This window comes from Pseudophryne corroboree, assembly GCF_028390025.1.
Source record: "Pseudophryne corroboree isolate aPseCor3 chromosome 3 unlocalized genomic scaffold, aPseCor3.hap2 SUPER_3_unloc_55, whole genome shotgun sequence".
In the NCBI taxonomy this organism is placed as follows: Eukaryota; Metazoa; Chordata; class Amphibia; order Anura; family Myobatrachidae; genus Pseudophryne; species Pseudophryne corroboree.
Window position 1 is genome coordinate 665,885 of NW_026967547.1, and position 12,804 is coordinate 678,688.

At 45.7% G+C, this 12,804-nt stretch overlaps 1 long non-coding RNA gene across 1 annotated transcript; it reads right to left on the reverse strand.

Moving 5' to 3' along the window:
* Window positions 1-870: 870 nt before the first annotated feature.
* LOC134984445 (uncharacterized) lies at window positions 871-9,574 on the reverse strand. The gene is made up of 2 exons (XR_010191750.1): window positions 9,114-9,574; window positions 871-3,431 (listed from the first exon to the last, which is right to left on the reverse strand). It is a non-coding gene; the product is annotated as an uncharacterized LOC134984445 (long non-coding RNA).
* Between the last annotated feature and the right edge of the window lie 3,230 nt (window positions 9,575-12,804).

Sequence of the window (12,804 nt, forward strand, 5' to 3'; positions counted from 1 at the left end):
TAATTGCCTGATGGACCTCCGCTTCCGTAATCGGAGAGATTAGGGATGTCACCGCCAAATCTGGTAACTGGGGAACATCCAATCTCTCCCCAAATTCCTGCACAGTTGCAACAGAGGGTCTGCTGTCTGTGCATGCATAAAGTTTCCCATAAAAGTTTTGCATGACCTCTGCAATCTGTGCACTAGAGGTAGTCTTTTTACCATCAGGCAATCTTAAAGGATGAACCACCATGGGGGGATTTTGGCCTCTGAAAATAGCTTACCCGTATTATTACCAAATTTAAAGTGGCTGGCATCTTTTTTGAAAGAATAAACCCCCTCCAACTTAGTAACTATTGCTATAAAATGTGTCTTTGCCCCGAGATACGTTTGTTTCGTGGCAGCGGTCTGATGTGTTTGATTGGTATGGTAAGTAGACATTAATTTCTGCTGCGCCTCAATATACTCCTGGGACAGAGCCTTCCTCTTAGCTGCTGCATAAGATATTATAGTCCCCCTAAGAACTTCTTTTAAAGCTTGCCAATAAATTGCCGGGTTGTCCTCTAGCATGTCAGAGTTGTGCATTTTATAATATTCCCATGCCCCCACCACATGATCCTGAAACTCTGACATAAATGATAAACCAGTGGGATATCTCCATTGTCTATATGGACCATTGTCAATCCCTGACGGCAATATAGCCCTTAATAAAGCATGATCTGATAGACATATCGGTTCCATCTCCACCTGTTTCAGTTTGGAAAATAAAGAAGTAGATGCCATGATATAATTGAAAGGATATCAGCCTCTTCTTGTACCCCTCGATTTGATGGCCACTGACGTCAGTGAGAGCAATCCTTAAAATTACAGATTATACACGACACCATGTAATTAAGAATCACTCTCCGTTTATTGTTCATAACAATGGTATATAAGGCATCATTGTCTAGGGAGGGATTGGAATGTCCAGGGAGGGGTAGGCAAAAGTAAATACTTTATTGGTTTAACTTTACTGCATAGGAGGGGTAAAACAGGCTACATGGGGGGAAGTAGGATACAGCCTAGTACTTCATCTAGGGGTGGTGATTTCACACAGTTCCCAACAAACTATGGGTGGAGCTATATTCATTTTATGCAATGCAAGCTAAATCCAAGGCAAAAGAAAAAGAAACAATATTTACACAATGCACAATGACAGAGGAGATTTAACCCTTCAATCCCCTCTTAGAATCATGATTGTTATACGACATGATTCTTCTGTAGAGCCCCCTTTTTGTTTCTCCAATTTTTTAGATATTGAACATAATCATCGGGGCCTTTGCTATCAGAGGAGGTGATGGGGCTAGTGGTAACATCATAATACATCAAGACTGTGTCAATACCTTTAGATGTGAGTTTCTTTCCACAGGGAATCACACAATAAACTATGAGACCTATAAAGATTAAAGTTATTATTATGAATATACTTATTTGCACAAGAGCCTGTTTCCAATTTTCAATCCACCCAAAATATTGGCTCCATGGGTTATCAACACCTGAATTTTTCTTAAGTTCTATGGATAAGGTTTCTAATTTGTTTATGGCTAAAGTAACCTTACCATTGGGACCAGTGTTGTCAGGAATATATGTACAACAGCCTTCCACCTTACTAATGTAAACACATGTACCGCCTTTTTCTGCTAGAATCATGTCAAGGGCCATTCTGTTTTGAAATGTCATTTGGGAAGTGGCTTCTAGCTGTTCAGCTATACCTTTAAGAGCATCTTTGGTATCATTAACAAATCTTTGTTGGTTATAATATATATAATTAATCCAGGCTACGTTTTTATTTACAGTTACTATAGGGAACAATGATTCAAAACCCGCAGCCACTTCATCTCTAGCTTTGAACTCATTTGGAACACCTCTTGGGACCCCTATAGCATCAATGTATACGTGGGGGTCAAAGCTACCTCCTGGGAGTGCTCTTTTCTTTCGATTAGCAGGAGTATTAGAGGGAGGAGTGGGGTCATCGGTGATCATTAGGAGTGGCATTATGACTTTGGCTAGGGCACACTCACCATACCATGGTGTGTCTAATTTAGTTCTAAGCTTCATATCCCCACATATATAATAAATGTCACCTAGTGATCTAGTTTGGTTAACTAAAACAGTTGTTCTTTTATTTGCACAGTACCCTGGTGGGAAGGTTTTTAAATTTCTACCTGTGGTAGTGTTAGATGTGTAACAGGTATAGTTTCCAGGATATATGGTTATGGTGCTTCCTGGGTTGGGATTTTTTGACAATATGGGATATTCCCTTTTCCACATTTCGCACTGACTGTCATTTGTTTTGGTGTCATTAAAAAGGCTGAAAAAACAATGTTCCTGTTCTAGGGGTATATTAAGGGGCACTGTACCTAGGTGGGGCCTAGATTTGCCACAGACATAGCAGTTACTTTTATTATGTTTGCTAGCACTATACTTCATCCATTCTAACCAGAAATTGATGTCAGAGAAACCAGTTTCAATAGCTAGGGTGTCTTTAAAGGTGGGATTGTTAACGGCCATCATATCCTTGAAGGTGGTTATATGAGGTTTCAAGAGGTTGGGGCGTGGTTTAGGGGGCTTGAGCTGGGCATACTTTTCATTGTTAAGCATATCCTGTAACAAGAATGGTGTAAGGGATGGGTTTAAAAAAAAAGGATTCACCTAGGACATAGGTGCCTGCATCAGTAGACTGGGGATGTTTTATGCTTAATATGAATTTACTATCACATCTGTTTTGTCTATGAAGGGTAAGACGGGTAAGCAGGGACTCACCATATTTGTCTTTTCTTGAGAGAGCCTCTTTGGGCTGGTATCCATAACTATGGCCAGAATTCCATCCCACTGATCCCCAATACGCACATTTATTTCCCCAATATTTACTAGTAACACAAATATAGGCTTCAGTGGGGGTATTACGTGTACCATACTGATCACACTGCCAGGCATAATGTTTGTTAAGACAGGGAGCAATGGTACAGAAATCTATTTTATAGGCGGCAACCTCAGTATTGGAGGAGTTATACCAAAATGTGTAGGTGCCGGATTTTTGTGTAATGTCTACTTCAGCTGTAGCTTGGCAAGTGAGGACCATTAGGATTATCAACATAGTCCCCAGGATAGAGGTAGGGGACAGGTTCCTCATCCTCCTCTGTTCTTCTGTCTTCGCTAGGTGGGAGGTCAGGGCTGTCTGCCCCCGTTCGTACCTCGCTGGAATCACTTGCTTCCCTCTCTAGGTCTGGTCTAGGAACCTTTTTCACTCGGGATGCATGGATCCAGGTGGGGCTTTCCTCTGTCAGGACTGCTGTTCTGGTTACTGCTACGACCTCTGTCTCTGGACCGTAGGTGAAGTCTCCTGGGTTCTTGTTCCTGGGGAGCACCTTCACCACGACTCTGTCTCCGACTTTAAAGGGGTGTGTAGGTTCCTGTGGATTCAAAGGGTTTTTACAAACAACCTCATGTTCAATTTCATTCAGTTTTGTTATCAGGGACCTGACATACTCTTCTCTGATGAGTTCTAGATCTTCCTCCTGTATTACTAATGGTTTCTTAGCCCAGGGTGTAGGAAAAGGCCTACCCATTAGTATTTCAAATGGGGAGTAACCCAAAGTCTTTTGTGGGGTCATTCTGATCTCTGCTAGGATAATAGGAAGGACCTTCTTCCATTTATGGAAGGTACCCCCTGTGGCCTTCCTAAGCTTGTCTTTGAGGGTCCTATTCATGCGTTCTACGACCCCTGAACTCTGCGGGTGATACGGGATGTGGAATTTCCATTCCACCTGCAGGGCCTTTACCAAGGCCTGTGTAATTTTTGCTGTAAAGGCGGAGCCTTTATCACTATTGATTTGCAATGGGCACCCCCATCTGGGGATGATTTCCTGAGTTAGGATCCTAGCAACTGTCTTTGCATCCTCAGATTTAGTGGGGAATACCTCTGGCCATCGAGAGAACATGTCTACAATGACCAGGGCATACTCCTGTTTACCAATACCTGGGATATGGGTGAAGTCAATTTGCAGGTGTGTAAAGGGTGTGGTGGGGTATTCAAGATGCTGATGTTTTGCCTTGTCAGGGTTGTTGGGGTTGTTTCGCAGACAAGTGATGCATGTGCACTGGACTGGGGTATACAAGGTTTCCCCTCTTTGCAGATTAATCCTGTTTTAGGATTCTTCTGCAAAACTGGGTAAGTCCAGTCAGCTAGGTCGGCATTGGAGGCTGAGGCCTGCAACTGGGTGATCAGGTAGTGGTTGTCGAGAGCTGGGGGGGTCATGATGGACATGTGGGCCTGAGTGATGGGCTGTGAGGCCGCATGTTTGGCAGCAGAGTCAGCAAGAGCATTTCCAAGGGAGACTGCATCCTTCCCCCCCGTGTGTGCCCTGCAATGGAGGATTGCAATGTCAGAGGGCAGGGTTATGGCATGCAGAAGGTCAGAGATGAGTTGGGCATGTGATATGCCTTTTCCATCAGCTCCAAGGAAACCACGGCGTCGCCAAATGACCCCATGGTCATGCACGACGCCGTACCCGTATTTGGAGTCAGTGTAGATGGTGACTGGTTTATTCCGGTAAAGGTGACAAGCCCTTGTGAGAGCAATGAGCTCTGCAGCCTGTGCTGACTGGTAAGGAATGGGCTGTGCTTCCAGAATAATGTCAGGGAGAGTGACAATAGCATAACCCGCTTGGTACGTGGTGTCATTGGGTCTGCTACAGGAACCATCTACAAAAATGACATCCGCGTCGGGGACAGGGACAGGGGACATGTCCAGTCTGGGGGATGTTTCTGACTCAATGGAAGCTGAGCAGTCATGGGGTTCAGGAGGGTGGTCTTCAGGACCTTTGAGCCCCAGTAGAGCGTTGAGAATGGGTGCAGGACCTGAAGAGTTGGTGGCATACTTAATGGTGAGTGAGGGGTTGTTCAAAAGGAGAACCTCATATCCACTGAGGCGCTGAGCTGACATGTGTTGTGTGTGTAACCCTTTTAAAATGGTTAGAACATCATGAGTGGTGTGAAGTATTGTTGTGTGGCCTAGGGTGAGTGTGGTGGCCATTTCAGTTACCATTGCACAGGCTGCAAGTGCCCTGAGGCAAGCAGGCACACCTTGCACTGTGACAGGCATTACTTTGGAAAAAAATGCCACTGGGCGCAACTTTCCTCCATGAAACTGTGTGAGCACCCCCGCCATGGTTTTACAATTGTCCCTTGCAAACAAATGAAAAGGTAGTACATAGTTGGGGAGGCCAAGTGCCGGACTTTTCATCAACATACACTTTAAGCTTTCATATGCAGTTAACATTTCTTGTGACCATTGTACAGTGTTAGGTTTGTCTTTCAGTGTGGCTTGTCTCAAGATGTTATCATAATAGGAACAATCAGATATCCACTGTCTGCAGTAATTTACCATACCCAGAAAAGACAGCAGTTCTCTCTGGGTAGTTGGGGTGACCAGGCCCAATACAGACTGAATGCGCTGTGGACTGACTTTCCTTTCCCCCTGAGTGAGCACAAAACCTAAGTAATCCACATGCTTCTTACACCATTGCATTTTTGTTTTGGACACCTTGTGTCCACATTCACAGAGCCAGTTTAACAGTGATATACCATCCTCCCGGCAGGCCTCCTCAGTTTGACTACAGAGCAGCAGATCATCTGCATACTGTAGCAGGACTGAACCATGGTGAGGGTGCCAGGGCCCCAATGTGGCCTGGAGTACAATGCTATACACAACAGGTGCGTCAATGAAGCCCTGGGGTAAACGACACCAGGTGAGTTGCTTGCCCTCAAAAGAAAAGGCAAAAAGTAACTGTGTCTGTGCATCCACTGGAATGCTAAAAAATGCATTTTTTAAATCAATTACCGAAAAAAATGCAGCATCTGCAGGGATAGCTGAAATGAGTGAGTTAATGTCAGGTACAATGGGTGCTATAGGCACAATGAGTTGGTTAATTGCCCTAAGGTCTTGTACAAACCTTACACTGCCATCTGACTTAGCAACTGGGTTGACTGGTGTGCAGTAAGGTGAAATTATGTGTCTGAGAATGCCTTGTTGGAGAAACTGTTGTATCATTGGTCTAAGACCTTCAACCTTCTCTTGTGACAAGGGGTATTGCTTTTGATAGACAGGTTGTGTGTCAGGTTTCAGGGTTGCTCTATATGGTGTGCAAGGAATGAGGCCAGTGTCATAGGGACCCTCCGACCATAGAGCAGGGTTTACTTTGTCAAAATCAGGTGTAATGTCTGTTGCTTCCCACACCGGTAGGTGTGGGGACTCAACCTCCAGGCCACTGCCAGTGGGTGAAGGGAGAATGGAGATTTCGAGTTTGCTAAGAAGATCCCTTCCCAGAAGATTAATTGGACATTCAGGTATTACAGTGAAATTGTGTTTACCCATATACGTGCCTCCCGTGGTTCTGACACTAAGGGCATCTGTCAGGTAAGCATCTGTGGGTATCCCATTGATTCCCATTGAAGGAGCAGTCTTTTCCAAATGACCATCGTACAGGTCGACACACAAAACACTAGTAGTTGCCCCGCTATCTACCAGGAAAGGGATTGCTCTCTTTCCTATAATCAAGGTTAGTAGCGGTGGGTCCTTCCAGTGTCTGGTGAGTTGGGCAAAGGCTGGGATACCCTCCTCCGGGCCCCGTCAGCGGGAGGGATCCTGCCAGTCAACCCGGAATCGGACATGATCCTGAAAGGGGTTGTTGTGTGACTGTCGGGGATGATCCCGGGAGGGAGCCGGAGCTTGGGGCTGTCGGTGGTTTTGTGGGGGACAAGGGCAATCCCTTGCCCAGTGATCGTCCCTTCCACAGTTGAAGCAGGAGGTTTGTTTCCTGCTGGCAGAGTCAGGGGGGTGGGGTGGCCTGGCTTGTGGGTTTTGATATCGGGCTGGATTGCGGGGTGGGCCAGTAAAGTGCTGCTGGCGTCTATCTCCCCGGTTTCTGTGATTTTGGTAATTATGAGTTGGGGCATTCTGCAAGGGTTTTTTAACATCAAAGCATCCTGCAGCTTCCTTTTCATATAAGTGCTTTTCAAATTCCTTAATATTATCAGAGGTCCAGGAAGAAACACCTTGCTTAACAGGGACCATAACAGATGGCAACAAGTTATTTACAAAGGTAGAAATTAGTAAATGGTCTGTATCTACAAGAGTAAGACCTGCATCTTCAGACCAACACTTTTTAAACCTCTTCCAAAACTCAGTGACAGTTTCAGTGGGCTTTTGTTTACATGCTACGGCAATGGGAAGAGAAGCCCGGGTTTTAAAAATCTCTTTCATATGGGTCTCAATTTCCTTCCACATCTCCGTTACACCGTCCCCAGTATTGAGAGGGTAGCGAACGGCATCGTTAAGGATGGTAGGAGTGTTTATGGTGGGAATCTTTTTCCAATCCCACCCGTTGTAATGGTCTATAACCCCATCTATGATCAGCTTCATATCTTCTTGAGTATAGCTGCGTCCTGTGCAAGCCTTTTTCAAGTAAGCTATGCAGCCGTCAGGTGCAACAGTGGGTTTGGGACAGTTCTTAACAATTCTGTCTAAATCCTCTATTTCAATGGGTTTCTTTAACAACTGATCCCCTACTGTCATGAAGGGCAGGTGGGTGGCGACACCGAGGAAACCAGTGCCGGATCGCGTTGTGGAGGGGGTGAGAGGGTTGTCAGTAGCAATAGTTAAGTCAGCGTTGCGGCGGGAGGCGGTTTGTCTGTTAGGAGTAGGGGCACTAGGGGCGGGGGTGGTTACGTCTATGTGGAGGGTACTGTCAGGGGGGGCTATTCCTCCTGAGCCTCCTTCTCCTTCCCCTTCCCCTCCTCCCCCTCCCCTTTGCATCGGCATTCGTGACAAAGCAACTGAGCTTCCTTCTCCTTCCCCTTCCCCTCCTCCCCCTCCCCTTTGCATCGGAATTCGTGACAAAGCAACTGCAGCTAACAGATCTGTGTCTTTTAAGGAGGGGTATAGGGGATTGTAAGGCGGGGGAGAAGAATTTTTCAGAAACTTGTTGCTTCTAAATTCCTCAGCTTTATGCAGTCTGGAAGTTACAGATTTTATTCTACGCTGTTTCTGCTTGATATTCTTGTCATACCAATGAGGTGCTATCGTGAGCCATTGCTCTCCTCCAGCACGCATATATGTCATGTCCCATTGTGGGTCATGATCGTACCATGGCCAGGCTTCCTTGTCTTCCAGACAAAGACCTTTGACCATGTCCATATAAAAGGGATAATTAATACCGTCACGGGGGAATGGACTGGGGCTGCCAACTTTCTCTGTCCATCCTGCTAAGTTATCCACCCAAGGGTTAACTAAATAATAATCTGTGGTGGAGTTACGGGCAACATATTCCTTACATGTTTCTCCTGGTAAAGGTGGGGGGTAAATGACTGTCTTACTCTGACCCCCTCCCATAGTAAAGAATACAATCTACACCAGCTTTCTACGCAATTTCTACAACAACTTATAACAACTGTCTATGCAATATCACAACAAAAATGCAGTTTAAAAAAAAACCTTCTATACAACTTCACAACAAAAAGACTTTCTATGCAATTTACAAAAACTTTCTATGCATGCATTAGTTAACACCAGTTAATTAGTCATTGACAATATCACAATATTATCTGTATAATGAGAACATGAAATCTTTTGACGGGTACGCTTACCTTCGTACAAGATGTCAGAAAAAATACAGCGTTTTAAACAGGAAGCAAGAAAAGTGTTTTGAGTAAAGATATCTGGCAGACGAAAACTTACCAGCCGTCTGGACCAAACATAAGAACTTATCACACTACAAACATACAAGAATATAGGCGATCAAATCGGGGTATTTTCTACGTTACGTATAGACCCCAGGTCTATTTTTTTAAGTATCCCAGATACTAACGTCTTTGGAGAATTGCGCTTTTCTCAGACGTATCTTTAAGTCCCAGACATTAAAGATTATATGGTATCCCTGATACCTGTTTTATGTTTTTACATAAAACTTCGTAATATTAAGTCCCGGACTTAAATATTACCTTGTCACGTGTTCCCGGAACACGGAGCGAGTTCAAATTCAGTGTTTGAACGCAATCCCTTACGGAAAAGACAGACAATGAATTCTCTATCTTACCGATTCGGGGGCGATCAACTGAATCCAGGACTGAGCCCCCACTTGAAAGGATATCAGCCTCTTCTTGTACCCCTCGATTTGATGGCCACTGACGTCAGTGAGAGCAATCCTTAAAATTACAGATTATACACGACACCATGTAATTAAGAATCACTCTCCGTTTATTGTTCATAACAATGGTATATAAGGCATCATTGTCTAGGGAGGGATTGGAATGTCCAGGGAGGGGTAGGCAAAAGTAAATACTTTATTGGTTTAACTTTACTGCATAGGAGGGGTAAAACAGGCTACATGGGGGGAAGTAGGATACAGCCTAGTACTTCATCTAGGGGTGGTGATTTCACACAGTTCCCAACAAACTATGGGTGGAGCTATATTCATTTTATGCAATGCAAGCTAAATCCAAGGCAAAAGAAAAAGAAACAATATTTACACAATGCACAATGACAGAGGAGATTTAACCCTTCAATAATCTATCCTGGAGAAGGTATGATATGCTGCGGAAAGACAGGAAAATACCTTTTCAGTCGGCTGGAAGGAGCGCCATGCATCTAGTAGCTGCATCCGTCTCATGAAGGCAGGAATACCTAACCTCGGGAGGCATATCGGCATCTGCCCTCTACAATCTGTCTGTCTAATGACGATGAAGAAATCAGATTGAAATCACCACAGACTAAATTAGGCTGATTGCCAAACAATTGTAGTTCTGCTGTAAGTAATTGGAAGAAGTTTACAGAATATACATTAGGAACGTACACAGCACATTGTAGATATCTAGTACCAGCTACTTTCGCATCACAGACACAATATGGACCTTCAGGATCAGCTTTAGTTGTAAACACTTCATATGAGATCTTTCTCTTAATTAATATTGCCACTCCTCTCTTCTTTGATGTGTATGAAGCTGAGCCGAGTATCGTCCAGCCCAGCATATAAAACTGAATAACATCGCGCTCAAGTAAGTGTGTTTCCTGAAGAAACATTAAATACATTTTCTCTGACGTCCTAAGTGGATGCTGGGACTCCGTAAGGACCATGGGGAATAGCAGCTCCGCAGGAGACAGGGCACAAAAAGTAAAAGCTTTGACCACTAGCTGTTGTGCACTGGCTCCTCCCCCTATGACCCTCCTCCAAGCCTCAGTTAGGTTTTTGTGCCCGGCCGAGAAGGGTGCAATCTAGGTGGCTCTCCTAAAGAGCTGCTTAGAGTAAAAGTTTTGTTAGGTTTTTTATTTTCAGTGAGTCCTGCTGGCAACAGGCTCACTGCTACGAGGGACTTAGGGGAGAAGAAGTGAACTCACCTGCGTGCAGAGTGGATTGGGCTTCTTAGGCTACTGGACACTAGCTCCAGAGGGTCGATCACAGGTCCAGCCTGGATGGGTCCCGGAGCCGCGCCGCCGGCCCCCTTACAGATGCTGAAGAGAGAAGAGGTCCAGAAATCGGCGGCAGAAGACGTCCCTGTCTTCATAAAGGTAGCGCACAGCACTGCAGCTGTGCGCCATTGCTCTCAGCACACTTCACACTGTGGTCACTGAGGGTGCAGGGCGCTGGGGGGGGGGCGCCCTGGGCAGCAATGTAATTACCTTTACTGGCTAAAAATACATCACATATAGCCCCTGGGCTATATGGATGTATTTAACCCCTGCCAGGATTCCAGAAAAAATCGGGAGAAGAGCCCGCCGAGAAGGGGGCGGGGCCTATCTCCTCAGCACACAGCACCATTTTTCCCACACAGCTCCGCTGGTAGGAAGGCTCCTAGGCTCTCCCCTGCACTGCACTACAGAAACAGGGTAAAATCAGAGAGGGGGGGCACTTTTTGGCGATATTTATGATATTTAAGCTGCTATAAGGGGAACACACTTATTATAAGGTTGTCCCTGTATAATTATAGCGCTTTGGTGTGTGCTGGCAAACTCTCCCTCTGTCTCCCCAAAGGGCTAGTGGGGTCCTGTCCTCTATCAGAGCATTCCCTATGTGTGTGCTGTATGTCGGTACGTGTGTGTCGACATGTATGAGGACGATGTTGGTGTGGAGGCGGAGCAATTGCCTGTAATGGTGATGTCACCCCCTAGGGAGTCGACACCGGAATGGATGGCTTTATTTATGGAATTACGTGATAGTGTCAACACGCTGCAAAGGTCGGTTGACGAGATGAGACGGCCGGCAAACCAATTAGTACCTGTCCAGGCGTCTCAAACACCGTCAGGGGCTTTAAAGCGCCCATTACCTCAGTCGGTCGACACGGACACTGACTCCAGTGTCGACGGTGAAGAAACAAACGTATTTTCCAGTAGGGCCACACGTTACATGATCACGGCAATGAAGGAGGCTTTACATATTTCTGATACTGTAAGTACCACAAAAAGGGGTATTATGTGGGGTGTGAAAAAACTACCTGTAGTTTTTCCTGAATCAGATGAATTGAATGAAGTGTGTGATGAAGCGTGGGTTACCCCCGATAAAAAATTGCTAATTTCAAAAAAGTTATTGGCATTATACCCTTTCCCGCCAGAGGTTAGGGCGCGCTGGGAAACACCCCCTAGGGTAGATAAGGCGCTCACACGCTTATCAAAACAAGTGGCGTTACCGTCTCCTGATACGGCCGCCCTCAAAGATCCAGCTGATAGGAGGCTGGAAAATACCCTAAAAAGTATATACACACATACTGGTGTTATACTGCGACCAGCTATCGCATCAGCCTGGATGTGCAGTGCTGGGGTGGTTTGGTCGGAATCACTGACTGAAAATATTGATACCCTGGATAGGGACAATATTTTATTGACTATAGAGCATTTAAAGGATGCATTTCTTTATATGCGAGATGCACAGAGGGATATTTGCACTCTGGCATCAAGGGTAAGTGCGCTGTCCATTTCTGCCAGAAGAAGTTTATGGACGCGACAGTGGTCAGGTGATGCAGATTCCAAGCGGCATATGGAAGTTTTGCCGTATAAAGGGGAGGAGTTATTTGGGGTCGGTCTATCGGATTTGGTGGCCACGGCAACAGCCGGAAAATCCACCTTTTTACCTCAGGTCACCTCCCAACAGAAAAAGACACCGTCTTTTCAGCCTCAGTCTTTTCGTTCCCATAAGAACAAGCGGGCAAAAGGCCATTCATATCTGCCACGAGGCAAAGGAAAGGGTAAGAGACTGCAGCAAGCAGCTCCTTCCCAGGAGCAGAAGCCCTCCCCCGCTTCTACAAAGTCCTCAGCATGACGCTGGGGCCTTACAAGCGGACTTAGGTCCGGTGGGGGGTCGTCTCAAGAATTTCAGCGCGCAGTGGGCTCACTCGCAAGTCGACCCCTGGATCCTGCAGGTAGTATCGCAGGGGTACAGATTGGAATTCGAGACGTCTCCTCCTCGCAGATTCCTGAAGTCTGCTTTACCAACGTCTCCCTCCGACAGGGCGACGGTGTTGGAAGCCATTCACAAGCTGTATTCCCAGCAAGTAATAGTCAAGGTACCCCTACAACAAGGAAAGGGGTATTATTCCACGCTGTTTGTGGTGCCGAAGCCGGACGGTTCTGTGAGACCTATTCTAAATCTGAAGTCTTTGAACACTTACATACAAAGGTTCAAGTTCAAGATGGAATCACTCAGAGCAGTGAAAGCGAATCTGGAAGAAGGGGACTTTATGGTGTCCTTGGACATCAAGGATGCTTACCTCCATGTCCCAATTTGCCCTTCACACCAA